The sequence below is a fragment of the Bidens hawaiensis genome, unplaced genomic scaffold (genome assembly GCF_021521415.1).
Source record: "Bidens hawaiensis isolate Kalapana, Puna unplaced genomic scaffold, B.hawaiensis_p1.1 tig00019677_1, whole genome shotgun sequence".
In the NCBI taxonomy this organism is placed as follows: Eukaryota; Viridiplantae; Streptophyta; class Magnoliopsida; order Asterales; family Asteraceae; genus Bidens; species Bidens hawaiensis.
The window spans coordinates 149725-164157 of NW_027492989.1; the positions used below are offsets into that span (position 1 = coordinate 149725).

At 37.2% G+C, this 14433-nt stretch overlaps 1 pseudogene; it reads left to right on the forward strand.

Annotated features, from left to right (window-relative positions):
* The first annotated feature begins 3046 nt into the window (after nt 1–3046).
* Nucleotides 3047–13883, forward strand: LOC143558984 (7-deoxyloganetic acid glucosyltransferase pseudogene; annotated as a pseudogene).
* Nucleotides 13884–14433: the final 550 nt, after the last annotated feature.

Genomic DNA, 14433 nt, shown 5'->3' on the forward strand with positions numbered 1-14433 from the left:
AAACTTTTTCTCTCACAATATAAACAATCCCAAACACCTTATAACTTTTTAAAAAATTTATAAGTTATAAGTTGATGAAAATAAGCAATCCCAAACACCCCCTTAATATTTTAATATTATTCATGGAAATTACAAGTGGATTGTGACATTCCACATCAGTTGGGAAGGAGAACTAAACCTTCTTTATAAGGAGGTGGATACCTTCCCCGTCATAACGCGTTTCGGGCGTTTAATGGTAGTGGATGAGAGATGAATTCCACAGTTAAGCATGCTCGGGTGGGAGTAGTATGAGGATGGGTAACCACCTGGGCAACCAGAAGCAAATCAGTGAGGCGATGGTGGTATGTACTGGCCAAAGCGGACGATATTATGGTGTGGTGGTAGTTGGGCTGTTACAGATGGTATCACTGGACCCGTAAGGGGGTGGATGTGACATCCCACATTGGTTGGGAAGGAGAAATAAGACTTATTTATAAGGAGGTGAATATCTTCCCTATTATAACACGTTTTGGGCGCTTAATGGTAGTGGATGAGAAGAGAATTTCACAGTTAAGAGTGCTCAGGTGGGAGTAGTATGAGGATGGGTGACCAACTGGGCAACCAAAAGTAAATCCGTGAGGCGATGGTGGTACGTCCCGGCCAAAGCGTACAATATTATGGTGCAGTGGTAGCTGGGCTGTTACAAATAAGAGTAAAACATATATCAAAGACAACTTTAATTAGAGGAAAAACAATTATCAAAAGAGATGATGGACACACACGTTCACAAGACGTGCACGCACGCAAACATACACGAATCCTGTGGCCACTGTAGGATCTTAAAAAACATGTAAAGGCACCTCTATGAGTGTTTACTATCTATTAAGCATGCTAGTTTCTCTGTACAACACTTAGTTTCAACCCGATAAAGCACTTGCTGCATGAACTATATCAAAGCACTTGCAGCACTGCAGCAGGAACAAGAAAACACTTGCAGGCTGACAACAACACCATGATTATCGATCGAGATATGCTATTAGGGGCATCCCTCTCTTGCTTTAAGTTTAATAAGAGGAAAACAAAATATCAAAGGAGATGATGACTTTCAACCCCACCACCTCCTGCATGCGAAGCCGGATTTGTACCATCAAAGCTAGCATGTGTTAATGTTCTGACACATTTGTGCAGAATATATACACACATTTATAGTTTTATGGGTTAGGTTATAATACGAAGTATGGTTTTTGTAGAATGATAAGAAGTAATCTTGTTCATTGATTTTTGACATTGATAGTTGAGATTAGTTTAGGGTGGAGATCAAGGGTGAAATAAGGGGAAGGGCATAATAGGGCTGAGCACAGTTCGATTCGGTTATTAGACGAAATCTAAGCCGAAACCGAAGTAATCGGTTATTTGAATATACAACCATTCGGTTTTCCAGTTTTTCGATTTTTGGTTTCCCGGTTATTTTTTGTTTCGGTTCAGTTATTTTTGGTTATTGTTTTTCAATTATGTGTAGATATTGCAAAAAAAATAATTAAAAATAGAATTCATATTTTAAGCTTGTAAAAGAACGTATTAAAGTAGCACATATATATTGAATTTGAAAAACAAAAATAGGCACGCATTACAGGGAACTATACGAATACAAAGTTGTAAATAGAATTTAAAGTTTAACAAATTTCTTAATTAAAAACCATTATAAGTTTAGTCTCAATCTTCATTTATCATCTTAATTATCTTCAAAGTTTAGTCTGTTCCTCATCATCTTGATAATCTTTATCACTATCAATTGGTTTAAAAATGGATAACCGAATCGAAACCGAAAATTCGGCTTTTCAAAAAAACAAAACATTAACCGTCGGTTAATGCTTCGGTTCGGTTTTTTCGGCTAACTCGGTACCGATTACTTCGGTTTTCTTCTCACCCCTAATGCATAATATGGATAACACATTTGTTGACTTTCTCTCCCCACATGCAAGACACATTATTCCCCAATCATTTTAAAATGTCCATAACTTTTTATACGACATTTAATAAAAACAAAATCACCATAATAACCATATTGCTTTATAAAAATTAAAAAAAAATTAGTGGATTTTTACTGTATTGTGTTTTACCGAAATTATGTTTTACAAAATTGTGTTATACAATTGTGTTTTTCATTATGTTTTTTTACATGGTGTTTTTTCTATTGTGTTTGTTGTGTTATATAATGGTTTTTTCATTGTGTTTTTGTCGTTGTGTTGTTTTTCTAGTGTTTTTTCCATTTTGTTTTTTACATTATGTTTTTTTTTCATGTTTTTCATTATTGTGTTTTTTCCGGTTGCTGTTTTCCAGCGATCTTTTCCGGTGATTGTTTTTTGGCGACTTTTCGGTGGTATTTTCGGCATTTTTCCTACGAAATTCCCGGAGATTTTTCCGACGAGGTGGTGGCAGTTGGTGACGGTTGTGGTGGTGGTGGACGGTGGAGTGGTGGTGGTTGTAGAAGATGAGTGAAGATGTAAGTGGGTTTTTGAGATTAATGTAAGTGGATTTTTAAGATAAAAGTAATTGGGTTTTAAATATTAAAATATTAGACTAAAATATATTCATTCGTAATCTTTCTAAAATAATTAAATATTTTATTTGAACCTAACTTATAATTTTATATATAAGTCTTTTTTTATATTTCATAATTTTATATGTCTTTTTTTATGTTTCAGGTCCATGGCATTAACGGCAGCCAAGGCTTGCATGATCTATAAACCGGGCCTCATTAATATTTTATGTAATCAACTTGAAGTTCAAGTCCTTCTTTAAGGAAAATTGATATCGAAATAATTTATAATTAGCCACTTATGTCAGAATTATATATATATATATATTATTGTTACTTATTCTTCGGGCTTAGCAAGCAAGCAATAGTTTTTCCCCACTTGACTGCTGCACAAACATTTTATTTGTATTAACTGTTAAATAAAACATTGTCTTGATCATCACAATATCAATATAAAAGTTTCTCGATCTCGATTCATAATTTCACACGACTTTATAATACCACAATCAAATTAGTCAAAAATTTGTCATGGATCAAACTCTCGAACCTCATGTCGTAATATTTCCCATACCGTTTCAAGGCCCCGTTAACTGTGCTCTCAAGTTAGCCGAGCTCCTATCTTTCGGGTATCAATGTCACCTTCCTCAACACCGAACACATCCATCGCCCGCTCCTCCGCCACACCCAGGTGCTGTCCCGGTTCAACCGCTATCCTAACTTCAAATTCCAGACCATCCCTGATGGAGTTGACCATGAAACACCAGTCTCAGGAGACCGGTTCATGGAGGTGATGGATTCTATAGAAGCAGTGACTAAACCTCTTTTCCGGGATATGATGGTGTCGGGTAGGCTGAGTTGGAAGTCGGATAGGCCGGTGACGGTGATGATAGCGGATGCATGTTTCAGTTTTGCGGTGGACATAGGGACCGAGGCGTCGATTCCGGTGATAAGCTTCGAGACAATAGGTCCATGCGCATTGTGGACTTCGCACTTGAATCTTCCTACTCTTATTGAAGCGGGGGATGTCCCCTTCAAAGGTGCGTTTCTTCTTTATTTTTGTTTTTAAAATAATATAGGGTATTAGAGTGTAATGTATCCTTTCTGGATACCAACTGCAGAATTCTTTAATTTAAGCCGTTAAGCAATTTATAATTGTCGGAAAACCATTTTTGGAAATCGATTTTATTAAGCGTTAAACTCAATTTGTGTATGAAAGATATGTAGAAAACACATGTAGAAAAGTCACATGTGAATATGTCGTTCATTATTTTCATTTTATGTGAAAGACATGTGCATATGTATCCAAATTTATGAAAGTCGTTCAACAACTTCTCTTTTATTAATTTCATTTTATGTGAAAGACATGTGCATATGTCTTCAAATTTATGAAAGTTGTTCAACAACTTCTCGTTTATTAATTTCATTTTATGTGAAAGACATGTGTATATGTCTCCAAATTTATGAAAGACATGAAGTCTTTATTTATTTTCTTAGGTTTACTAAGTTTCCAATTAGAAATCATTTAGTTTCGATAAAGACTAATCGAGTTTTGTTTTGAGAAATCATTTTTTGTAAAAATGCTTAAGGAGAGATTATAATAAATACTTTTAAAGTAATTTAACAGTCATAAAATAAAGGAAAATTGGATTTTAATAATCCCAACTTAATGCACTTGGCTGATAATAATCCCAACTTTGAAAGTAGCTATCACTGGTCCCAACTTTCACACTATTTGTTTTCATTAGACCTCTGTTAAAAAAATTTTAACGACGTTAAGTTTTTTTCAAATTTCAAATTGATGTTTAGAGGCTTTTGATCAGAATGATTATACGGATCGATTGATGTAAAACTTAACTCGAAACGACGCTTCAAACAACTTGATTTTTGTTAATTAAAAGTTTAAACACCGAAATTGAAGCATCCTTTAGTCGTTTGGACCACCGTTTGGAAGTAAGTTTTACATCAATCGACTCGTATTCTCATTCTGATCAAAAGCCCTAAAATATCAGTTTGAAATTTGGAAAAAAACATAACGTCGTTAGGTTTTTTTTAACGGAGGTCCAATGAAAATAAATAGTGTGAAAGTTGGGACCAGTGACAGCTACTTTCAAAGTTGGGATTATTATCAGCTAACCGCATTAAGTTGGGATTATTAAAATCCAATTTTCCTAAAATAAATCATACATCTTCTTCTTATCCAGCTAAGTGAACATTTTAAATTGAATTTTTCAAGTGACAACCCAACCAATTTGTTCCCTACGGCCTCCTGCCTCAACGGTACTCTTATGGCTCCAGGGCTCCAGGTTTTGCAAAATTCTTAAAGATGAACTTGATGGATAATAAGAACTGATATATTTATTTCATAGCTGTTTTTCCTAGAAGAACTTCTTGGTACTTACATAATACTCTCCTTTAGCAAAGAGATTATTCACTAATACACATGATTGATCTTACAAGTAGAGAGAAAAAAAAAGACAGGTAAGATATCACCCCGTTCGTGGGTACACTATGTCCACCTTAGCATGTACACTTTGAAAGGAATGGAATCAGGTAGCCAACACACACAAAGTACCCACTATGTCCACCCTAGCATGTACACTTTGAAAGGAATGGAATCAGGTAGCCAACACACACACAAAAACACAGACACAAAAGGGAGAGAGAGGGTACCTTTAAAATAAAAATTCTTAAAATGTCTATATTATCAACTCAAGTAAGACCTTTTTTATTTGATCAAAAAGTTTCCAAAATGTTCATATATGCGGTTGACATTTCTCTTAAATCAAGTCAGGCGCCGATTTTCTCTTTTAAGTCGATAGTATTCAGTTGGGGAAAGTTTCAAGAAGAAGCCTTTGAGGAATTAAAGGAGAGACTCACGCAAGCTCCAATCCTTGCTCTACCCGATGGTGATGAGGATTTAGTTGTTTGTGCCGATGCCTCGCATCAAGGGCTAGGTTGCGTGTTGATGCAGAGAGGAAAGGTGATAGCTTACGCGTCTAGACAGTTGAAAGTCCACGAGAGTACTTATCCGACGCATGATTTAGAGTTAGCAGCTGTAGTGCATGCTCTTAAGATATGGAGGCATTATCTGTACGGTACTAAGTGTACTATCTATACAGATCATAAGAGTTTAAAGTACTTCTTCGAGCAGAAAGAATTGAACATGAGGTAGAGAAGATGGTTAGAATTTATAAAGGATTACGACTGCGATATTAAGTACTACCCTGGTAAAGCTAACGTGGGTGCCGATGCACTAAGCCGTAGGAATGAGGAAGTCCTTGCAACTGTGAAGTCATACAAATTGATTATGAATTCAAGCCTTTTCGAAGAAATCATCAAGGTGCAGTTAGAGGTGCTAGTAAACGAGAAGTTGGTAAAGAAAGAAAGAATTTACGGCCAGCAAGACGAGTTAATGGAAAACGCTCATGGTGTTAAGACTAGGTTTGACCGTATGTGGATCCCACGCCATGGAGATCTCAAAGGTCGAATTTTAGATGAAGCTCATAAGTCAAGATATTCGATTCATCCAGGAACTACGAAGATGTACCAGGATTTGAAAAGAGATTATTGGTGGCCAGGAATGAAGAATGATGTGATAGATTATGTCAGTAGGTGCTTAACTTGTTTACAAGTCAAGACAGAGCACCAGAAGCCTTATGGAAAGATGCAACCCTTGGAGATACCAGAATGGAAATGGGAACACATCACCATGGATTTCATAACTAAGCTACCTCGTACAGCTAAGCACCATGATACCATCTGGGTGATTGTGGACCGTTTGACCAAGAGTGCTCACTTTCTGCCTATACGAGAGGCTATCTCGTCAGAAACGTTAGCAAGCTTGTTCATTAAAGAGGTTGTATCTAAGCATGGAGTACCGTCATCAATTGTGTCCGATAGAGATGCACGGTTTACTTCGAGATTTTGGAAGAAGTTCCATGAAGCTATGGGAACGAGGTTGAACATTAGTACGGCGTATCATCCCCAAACAGATGGACAGTCTGAAAGGATAATCCAAACCCTTGAGGATATGCTACGCGCTTGTGTTCTAGACTTTGGTGGAAGTTGGGATGATCATCTGCATCTGGCAGAGTTCTCTTATAACAACAGTTACCATTCAAGTATTGGTATGCCACCATTCGAGATGTTTTATGGGAGACGTTGTAGAACTCCCGTATGTTGGGGAGAGATTGGTCAGAAGGAGATGGGAAGCCTAGAAATTGTGCAAGAAACCTCTTCGAAGTTCGATCAGATCAAGGCAAGAATGAAAGCTGCTCAAGACAGACAGAAGTCGTATGCTGATAAGCGGCGACGACCGATTGAGTTTAACGCTGGAGACAATGTGATGCTCAAGGTCTCGCCTTGGAAAGGAATCATTCATTTCAGGAAGAGGGTAAAGTTGAGTCCAAGGTACATTGGACCATTCAAGATTTTAGATCGAGTAGGTGAAGTGGCTTACAAGTTAGATTTGCCAGAAGAGTTGGAAGGAATTCATTCAACCTTCCACGTTTCTCATCTGAGAAAATGTCTAGCTGATGACACGTCTCACGTGCCATTGATGGACATCGAGGTTGATGAGCAGTTGAACTACATTGAGCAACCGTTAGAGATAGTTGACCGCAAGGAGAAGCAACTTCGTCGCAAGGTTATACCTTTAGTGAAAGTGATATGGAAGCATCGCAAAGGTTCAGATGCCACTTTGGGAAGCGGAGGAGGAGATGCGCAAGTTTTATCCGAATCTGTTTATGTAATAGTTAGGTTTCTGGGACGAAACCTCTTTAAGGAGGGAAGACTTGTAACATCCTAATTTCGATTTTATTATAGAATAAATATCGTCTATTTTATAGTGGGTCGTTATCGGTTAGAGAAATAGAATACGAGTTGGGCTAGTGTTGGGTTAAATGGATATGGATTATGGACTTGGATTATGAAAGAAAGAGGAAAGGACCATGGGCCTAAGCCCATGATCCATAATTATATAAACCATTAATCCCTCATTTAATTCATTCTCACACATTCCATACACCACCCAAAACACACACTTAAGATTCTCTCTCTAGTTCTCTCTCTCTAAACCGATATCAAGAAGGAAACTGAGAACCGACCCGAGGTAATGATAGTATTTTATTGTTTGAGCTTAAATCCGTTAGATATAATCACGAAACGACGAGCCGACACCGTTAAACCGTTTAAGTCACGAGATCCGGGTGGATTCGGGTATAAACCGAACCTATGATGAGCTTAGGAGTCACCCTAGCTCAGATCTGGATTGAACGGGGCGAAAAACGGTGAAAAAAACGGGCTAAAACCCGTTTTTCCGGCGAAATCGCGTTTTTCCGGCGGCCTTCCGGCAATGACGGCGCCGGAAAAGATTGGTACGAGGTTAGCAATGTCAGGGAATGTTCTGACATTCCCTGACCAAACCCTAATTCGCTAAGGGTAATTAGCGAAGTAGGTGTGATTCGCCAGCCGATTCGCTAAGGAAAGATTAGCGAACTAGCATGTCATTCGTTAGGGAAATAAGGGAGAACTAGGCCATTCGCTAAGGCCATTCGCTAAGGCCGTTCGCTAAGGCCATTCGCTAAGGCCGTTCGCTAAAGGAGGGACGAATGAACCCCCTTCGTTATAGGGTTCATTCGTTGACCAGATCAGTTCGTTAAGATGCCTGATTCGTTACAAAGGCAGAATCGCTATAATGGCTAATTCGTTATGAATTCCCATTCGTTAAGAACTGAGTGACGAATTAGAACTTTGAAAGAACGACAGAACAGTCCCTGGACTTAGAAAGAATGATTTAATTACAAATAAGCCCTTAAACTTTTAAGTAGCTTAACCCCAGCCAGGGGCTCTGCCCCTTGGACCCCGCTAGGGGCTGCCGCCCCTAGAACCCCGCTGCCAGGGGCGCTGCCCCCGGACCCCCGTTCGTCGATGGTAAAGAATAAACTAGAAACACGATATGTGTAGTGATAGTTTATTGATACGTATAATTATTATACAGTTAGTCGTGCACAGCTCAAGAAGGGAATAACCGTAAACGATGAACGCAACCGCATTGAGGTGAGTTTCTAGCCCCACTTCCTTGTTATGTTTTCGGGGCTGTGTGCATACTCGATGTGATAGTTAATACACTTATCTTAAGTGGTAAGTGTATGTCTTGTATGATTTATGTATGATGATTGTTTGACAGTGCGTGAACGATCTTCGGATATTGCATGTAACGTCAGGTGGTAGTTAAGATATGATCGATACGTATGATGAAAGATATAATGTGTGTATGAATATATGATGTATGCATAATGTATGTATGTTATGATGATGATGGTACGTGAACGCTCTTCGGAGATTGCACGTATTGTCAAGGAAAGTATGTATGAACAGGTACGGTACAGTTACACGAACAAAGGGACCAGACCCTAATAATATCTGTGATGGTTGGGACCAGACCCTAATAATATCTGTGATGGTAGGGACCAGACCCTAATAATATCTGTGATGTTAGGGACCAGACCTTTATAATATCTGTGATGTTAGGGACCAGACCCTTATAATATCTGTGAGGTTATATGGCAAGAGGCTCTTTAAAACGTATGATTATGTATGTAAAGAAAGTATGAAGGTAAGAATGAAAGTATATGCACTTACGTGTGTATGAAAGAAAGTTAAGAGGTTAAGTATGAAATGTAAGAAGGTATTGTATGATTATGTGATTAACTAGAACTCACTCAGCGTAGCTGACTTTTAGTATGCACGCAGGTGAGTAGAATGAGGTAGGTAGCTTGAGAAGGACACATGGCAGAGTTGGACGAAGCTGGCATCTGGAGATTTTGCTATGATGTTTTATTTTATAAGACTATGTTTTGTTTTTAACTGACTATGAATGCTCGATAAGACAAGAATTATGGTTATGGAATGTAATGGTTTGAATGTTTTTAATGTACCGCGAATGTTTTAATTAACTCTGATATTTAGAACTGCGTTTATGAGTAAATCCAACACGAAAGTAGGGCTACCGGTAACGGGACCTTACATCAAGTTTGTATAAGTTATAACCCATTCAATTGGTTAATCGCGTCAAAACTTTGGACTTTAAATTAAGTTGGAAAGTTTGCTACGTGTTGACCTGTTTATGACCCATTAATGACATATGTCCAGTCCTTGAAATTGGAGTATATAAAAACATCAAATCTTTTGAGAAATATTAATAGACCCGTCACCGAATAGAGTAGTAATTTTTATGAATAGTTTTGGTCTTATAAGCTTAACTTTTCATGCTTCGGGACCAAAAACAACAATTGTAACATATTACAATAACCATGTCTTCTAATTAATTTTAGAAAAAATTACAATTTTTGTCCTTTTAAATATGCAAAATTATGGATTGGATCATTTTTAAAAATGAGTTTCATTTTTTATCCTTTATTTGCATGTTTTGCTCGGTTTTTGTCCTTTAAACTAACGGCCATTCAATAACCCAACACTTTATGTGCCAAACAAGTGAGGGTAAAAATGTATTTTTTTCAATCTATATTATAATAAAAATAATAAATAATATATTTTAGGGGTTGTTGACTTGTCGTCTGTCTTATCATCATCTTCATCAATGTAGCATATTTATCAAAGCATCATCTATAACTAACCACCAATTGGATCACCGTTACAACCCCTTGGCTTACACCACCACTCCGCCACCATCTTAATTCATCAAAACCCCATTCTTTCTCTTTCACCATCTAAACCCCCACACACCACAATCAATCTGTAACTCAGGAACGTATGATCCGTCAATTTCAAAACCCTAGCCCTAAATCAAAACCAGAATCGAACATTTTTCCAAGCGTTATTATACGAGTCATTCGTTTATATCATAGATCTGGACATCACACAAGGTATTTAATAGCCTCGACTATTCCACATCCATGTTTCACGTCGACGCAAATTCAATCTTCACCGGAATCGGATCCTCAATCGAGCTTCTAAAAGCTACCGGTGTCCACCTCCACTACTATGCTGTCCACCGGCTTCACCACTTCATGAATGAAGTCACCGGAAGTACCTTCGGTACTATCCTAATGTTTGAATTTGTGTTACTGGCGGCTGCCACTCCTAGCTGTTAATGGTAGTTAGTAGTGGTGGTGGTGGTGGTGGTGGGTTAGTGTTAATTGGTGATAGAAGAAAAGGGGTTTTTTTAATGAATATGAAGATCGTGGTTAAAGTGGTGTAAGCGACGGTTACAGGTTGTCTCAATGGTGATGGTTGGGATTAGGGTTGAAGATCATCTGATAACTAGTCCACAACCCCTAAAATATATTATTTATTATTTTTATTATAATATAGATTGAAAAGGTTGCATTTTTACCCTCACTTGTTTGGCACATACCAACACTTAACTGGGTTTTTGGATGACCATTAGTTCAAAGGACTCAAACCGAGCAAAACATGTAGGGGTCAAAAAACGGTTTGGAACCGTCGAAATCGAGGAATCGGAACCGAACCGGTGCCTCAGAACCGCTAATGTGTGTACCGGTTCGGTTCTCGGTTCTTAGAATTTGCATTAAACGGTTCGTAGTTCGGTTTCGGGTAAAACCAGCGGTTCTAGACTTGGAACCGAAGAATCAGAATATTCAAAACGTTTTTAATAAATTTACCAATCCCTAATTTATATAGAGTAACTTATTAACCGTTATCCATTCAATCATTTTTTAATTCAAATCTTCTTTATTTACATTCAAGAACTAGCAACCATGATCAATTATGATTTAAGCTATCAAGGTAATTTAATACAAAATGATACGATCTTCCATTAATATATCGTTGCTAATGATTTATTTAACTTCAACACTTAGTTTTAATAAAAAAATATAACTGATGTTCATGTTGTAATCTAAATTAGTTTTACCGTTAAAGAAGACATACAATTGTATCAGCTTGTTTTACAATTTGCAAAGTTTGCATAACTCATTAAATAAATAAATTATCAAACCGGTTCTAGCCAGAACCGATTAGCGAGAACCGGCTTTAACGGTTTTGGAATCGAACCGCTTTACTATAATAGGTTCCGGTTCCGGTTCTATTTTTCACTCATTTTTCTGTTCCGATTCGGTTCCGGTTCGGTTCTCACGGTTCTGAACCGTTGCACAACCCTAAAAACATGCAAATAAAGGATAAAAAGTGAAACTCATTTTTAAAAAGGACCCAATCCATAATTTTGCATATTCAAAAGGAGAAAATTGTAATTTTTTCTTAATTTTATGCAAAGTTTTGGTCTAAGCTTGTAATTTAATGCATAGTTTTGGTCTAAAGTTGCTAATATTTTTTGTATTCTCATTGTAAAATAGATGCAATGTTTCATAACAAGTTGTATTCTCATTTTTTTTTAATGCAAAGTTTTCATAACACGCATAATATGATAAATAAATGTTTTTAGTTTCTGAATCACCTGTACATCATATATTCTTTTTTTTACATGGAACTCTTACGTAAATTTATAAGTTGGTCTATTTCTACACTATTATGTATAATTACAGGGCCGTCCCCGAGAACGATAAAAAGACATTAGGCCTCGTGCGAAAAAAAATTTGGGCCTTCTCATGATATAAACTCATCATTTATATATAAAAAAACACAAAGTTACAAAATAAAAAAAGTTACAAAATAACAAAAATAGTGCATCAAAATTATCGAAGTTAATTAAGCGAATGTTAAGGCTATGGGAATATACAAATAAGCAAATCACCATAAACACAAATTGAACGTAGAGCCATTTGATACAAATAATTAACAAATTATCATCAGATATATCTTTCTTAACCTAACATAAAGTCCTAAACTATTTGATTTCAATAAAATCAATCCAATCAATTAATAATATCATAGCCGCAAGTTGCAGAAAAGCCTGAAAACCGTCACAACGGAGTTTAATTGCTGCCGCCAAGACTCCGTACGTCCTCCCTACACCGCCGTTACAACCGGAACCACTCACTGATGACGACACTTACGTACGTGGTATGCAAACTGTGAATGTGCAAACGAAGACGCCGACACCGTAGATAGTTATAGGCGTCGGCGGTGACGGTGATAGAGAGGACCGACGCCGGTGAGGATGTCGTTACCGGTGATCTTATTATTTTGAAGGTGAACTATGGAGGTTTAACTGTTTGAGATATCCAGAGAGGGAAAGTGAGAACGGAGTTTTATTTTTAAGAAAAGTTTAGGTTTTAATAGGGTTTGGGCCTGTATATATGAAAGGTATTAAAAACCTTTGGCCCCTTTGTGATTTTGGGCCTCGTGCTATTGCACGGTTTGCACAGCCCAAAAACCACGAGACATCTAACATAAAGTTAGATATAAAAAATAATATAAGGTTCTTAATCATTTTATTTATGTCTTTCATCATTCTCATTTCTCAGGAAATGACCTAGACCAGATGATAACAAGTGTGCCAGGAACTGAACATGTTATTCGAAAACGGGATCTTGATAGCTTTTGTCGTGTCAAAGACTTGTCGAACACGGGTATTGAATTCATCATAAGAAAAGCTCACACTATTCCTCGAGCTCAAGGTCTCATAGTTAACACATTTGAAGAGTTGGATAGTGTCGTACTCCCACACATGAGAAAACTATGTTCCAATATTTACACCATAGGCCCAATGCAATCTCTCTACAAAACTAAACTTATGGCCAACACAAAACCATCATCTCAAGAAACTGTTTTTTCCTAAAAGTATCTGGAAGGAAGATAAAACGTGCATGCTATGGCTCGATAAGCAAGTTCCAAAAACTGTCATTTATGTTAGCATAGGGAGTCTTGCAATCATGACAGTAGAACAACTACTTGAAATATGGTATGGTTTGGTTAATAGTGGGAACCCCTTTCTATGGGTGAGACGTCATGGCTCGATCATAGGTGGGTATGACGAGTCTCAGTTTCCAACCGAGCTACTAGAGCGTACAAAAGAAATCGGGTGCATAGTAGAATGGGCTCCACAAGAATATGTACTCGCCCATCGGCAATTGGCGGATTTTTAACACACAGCGGATGGAATGCGACAATGGAGAGTATTGCAGAGGGTGTGTCCATGGTTTGTTGGCCATATTATGGTGACCAACAAGGGAATAGTCGATTTGTAGGAAAAGTATGGAAAATGGGAATAGACTTGAAAGATACTTGTGATCGATTGGGAATTGAAAAGACAGTGAGAGACATTATGGACCCACAACATAACGTGTTTAGACAATCAACAAATACTTGGGCGGATGTTGCCAAAATGTCGATATCAAAAGCAGGTTCATCATCTATTCATTTGGGTTGGTTGATTGACGATATTATAGCAAATAATTGGTCAATGAGCTCGACCCAACCTTAAGTTGTATTGGTGAGACGATTGTTTTGTTGGATGTATTTGTTCACTAGTCAATTTCTAAAATAAATTGTAGCATCCTATATATTAAAATAAATAATAATAAAGCATTTATTATTATTAAGTGTTATTATTTAGTAATTATAAGAAATATGATGTTAAACCTTATTTTAATGTCATACATTATACTATTTTACCTTATTTTGGTCACACACCATTATGCTATTTTAATGTCATATATTATATAATTTTATTTATTAGTAGTTTTAATTCTATTACGGGCTATTACTAATTATATTATTGTTAAACCTTAATTTCCTCTTATATTCCCTCAAACGTATGTTTTTAGAGCCGAGGGTCTCCCTGGAAGCCACCTCTCTATCCCATCTGGATAGAGGTACGGTGTGCCTACATCCCACCCTCCCTAGACCCTACTTATGGCTTGCTATTGGTGGGATCCCACTGGGTATAATTTATTGATTGATTGATATAAGAAATATGATGTTAGACTTAGAAAGAATATGGACTAAAGGGATGTTTTGGGCTTAGGGTATAT